General features: G+C 45.0%; 1 long non-coding RNA gene across 1 annotated transcript; it reads left to right on the forward strand.

The window, feature by feature from the left end:
• Positions 1-612: 612 nt before the first annotated feature.
• LOC310783204 lies at positions 613-2848 on the forward strand. The gene is made up of 3 exons (XR_014553070.1): positions 613-675; positions 1447-1554; positions 2356-2848. It is a non-coding gene; the product is annotated as an uncharacterized lncRNA (long non-coding RNA).
• The last annotated feature ends 651 nt before the right edge of the window (positions 2849-3499 follow it).

The raw sequence follows: 3499 nt of genomic DNA on the forward strand, positions 1-3499 counted from the left end.
AACCGGGGACCTCGTGGGCGGTGCATTCAGAACGTGTGCATCAGCTAAATCGACCCCGGGTGAACTGCAACAACTGCAACAAACACATCCTTGAGAGCATCTACACCGTGGACGTGGCACACTTTCTGTAACGCAGCCATCAAATTATCTTGCCCACTCATTCTTCCTGCAAGACAGCCTATCGCTACTTTTTGGTGGCTCCTGGCACTGCGAGACTAGTCTCTTCACGGTGCTTCACGGCGTTCCACTCACTGTACATGTTTCCTTGTCAGAATGTAATATGGAGATGCGCTGTATGATGTCACTTCCGTCACAGCCCAGCCAACAAGAGTTTGCGTCCAGCATCTGGACGGAGCGCCGAAAAAGAGACTTGTGATTCAGACCCTCCATCGCTGGAAGCTTGCTGACGTCAATGAGACTAGGGAGAATTAAACGCTTGTGCCAACAGCAACACAATGGGGATGAGGGCACAGCACTACCGTCGCATACAATAGTACAGTCCTCCCCGTCGGGGAATCGAACCCCGGTCCATTTTCCATTCATTGTGTATTGGGCTCAAACTCTGTTTGCGCATGAGCACGGTGACCACCGTAGTTTTGCCTTTCGTTGCATCTCAGCTGTCTTCAAGATGGCGGAGGGTGGCAGAGAAACTCCTTTAGGGAATAATTACGTCAAGTAAGTAATTTATGATTCAATTTGTAATGATATAACATTTTATTGATTAGACTCATGTTGTTTTGACCTAGACAGCATCGCGCTGTGCATTGGCGTTAGTTAACGTCGCGTTAGTTAGGAGGGAGGGGGGGGGGGGGCGAAAATATTTATTGGTAATGCTATCGTTTCACACAGTAGTGTAGTTAAGGGTAGTAGATAACATTAATGCTTTCAGATCGTCTGAAACGTTATTGGCATTTACAGTATGTAGCAGCTGGATCATTATGGGCAGTGTTGAGGTGCGTTTCTTTCTCAATAGCTTGTGGTTGGATTACAGTCATGTCTTTCTGTGTAACTAAAAAGAGTATCATCTGATTAGCATAACCCCTAGGTTGTTTACAGTATACAAACTGTACAGTATAGCAGACTGTACAGTTTGTAGTGCTAGCTTGTCTGCCTTTCTGTGTAACTAAAAAGAGTATCATCTGATTAGCATAACCCCTAGGTTGTTTACAGTATACAAACTGTACAGTATAGCAGACTGTACGGGTTGTAATTATCTACTGAGACACACACACACACACACATTCTGATATATCTGCCTGTGAAGAACAATCTTCATCTATACTGATATAACCTAGGTAGCAGGGGCAAAATAAAGGTCTGGAGAACATGGAATTTTTTTATTTGAAAATGTGAAGAAACCCTGTGTTCAACAAAAACACAATGTGGAACATAGGCTTTCATTAGAATGCAAAACACAGTATACAATGTATTTTGTTTTATGTGCAGAAGTCATCTTTATGGACGAAAAGCCTCCACCACAGCCTGGCCTGCCTCCACTACAGCTATGCCCTGCCTCCACAAGAGCCTGCTTTGCTTCCCCCTAGAGATGAAAGGGTAAGAGATAACATTTCATATCACGATTATAGTGGCCAAAATAAAATGATAATGATGAAATGCATTCACTGTAATAATTTCACCAAGTTTTATTTAGAAAACTCAGACGTGCAACCTGCGTCTGGATAGACCAGACCAGCAAATCTGGGTACTTTGCAAAACGTCAAGGCGCTGCGCCCCTTTTAGGGGGAAAACACAAGCCACTCGCCGTTGACTTCAATGTAAAAATAACAGTACAAAAAAAATCAATAGAAAAAGAACAGAATTAATTTTGTTTATAAATGACCCAAAGACACCATGACATGACCGACGCGTTGCGGCACACAGGCCTTCATCAGGGTGACAAGGTTGTTGTCACCCTGAGAGGGCAGAGAGAAGACAGGCCTGTGCGCTGCACGTCATTCGCCTGCGGCGAGCACCTCACTCTAGCCTGAAGTACCCCAGGCCGCACCGATCTTTGCACAGATTTTCAGGAGGCTAATCCGTAGCGTTTGTGGATTTCTCCCTCACGAGAGAGCCAGGATCGGGTGCTAATCCCATCCCGTACCGGATGTTGTCTCTCCGACCGTCAACTGTCTCTCCAGCTTGTCACCAAACTATACTTGGTTGTCACCTAGTCGATTCTTAAGTGTCACTGGCCAGGGGAGCCAGTGACACAGTATTTACAGTCTTTTTCAAAGCGCTGTAATCAAACTTTGGTTTTATTGATCATTAAAATTTGAAACAGTAATACTATCATCAGGAATTTGACCATGGTTTATCAGTAAACCGGTAATAATTTCATCCCTACTTCTATTACAGCCTGGCCTGCCTCCACCACAGATGACTGTCACTACTAAAGCTGCATGTGTCCCAGTCACACTTCTGCCCCCTGCATCACCAATCCCCTAGCACAGGCTGCTCCTGCTGTTGAGAAGATGGTCCACACCAGCTTGGAGAAGCAGCAGCTGCAACAGCCACCTCAGACATGCCTCTCCTGTGGCCAACCCAAGTCTCGCTACGAAGGTGATTCACTTTTTCTATCAGGGTCTGTGCTGTGCGCCCCTCACCGCCCTGTCTCTCCATGCACGCATCCACCAGCATGCAGTTTCCAAGTTTCTACAGTGAAATCATCAAGAATACAGGATTTTTTTCATTGATCATTTACGGAACATTATTAGCGCCGCCTGTGAGAGTAACATGACTCTCTGATAATGAACTCTGATCAATTGTTATGACTGTTATTGAAGATCATGACCAGTCAGATGGATAATAGATTGGTTGTGAGGATGATATGAAGTGCAGGCTGTGTGACGCAGGCAGCTTTACGCACAGGTGAGGTAGCCTATGTTACAGGCATTTTTCAGCAGCTAAGATTGTCATTAAGCTATAAGGGCACAAACACATTTCTTTTAGATCTATCACAAACCACTCCTACAGTAGCTGCACTATCCGTCATGTGCTTTAAAACAAGTCACTGCAGTAAATTATGTTATTATTAAATTTTTTATTATAAAATTTCTGCAACGCTCCGAAAGACACAATAGGCCTATAGGCTACGACGTAACGCCCTTTTCCTTCGAGCCTGTTCTAACTGGAGTGCGTTTCCATAGTGGGATATGAATAATAACGCATGTCGGATCTGTTAAGCCAAGGTGAGCGGACAAATGCAGAAGCAGAGGCTGAGGCAATTGCAAGGTAACAGGGTGTTTTAATAAATGTTCAGGAGTGGCATGTGCCAGATGGAGCTGGCTGGCAGGTAGGCTGGCTGGCAGAGGAGCAGGAGTCAAGTCCGATGGTGATCTGAGCAGAGACAGGAACAGGTTAGAACAGGTAGGCAGAAGTGAACAGGATTTGTAGAATCTTAAAAGACAGTTTTTAGACTGGAGCGACTAACTGGATGCAAGTGGCTCCAATCCTGCGATCACACACACCACACACACACATACAGAAAGAAAGAGAGAGA

This window comes from Poromitra crassiceps (assembly GCF_964638095.1).
Source record: "Poromitra crassiceps genome assembly, chromosome: 10".
Classification (NCBI taxonomy): domain Eukaryota; kingdom Metazoa; phylum Chordata; class Actinopteri; order Beryciformes; family Melamphaidae; genus Poromitra; species Poromitra crassiceps.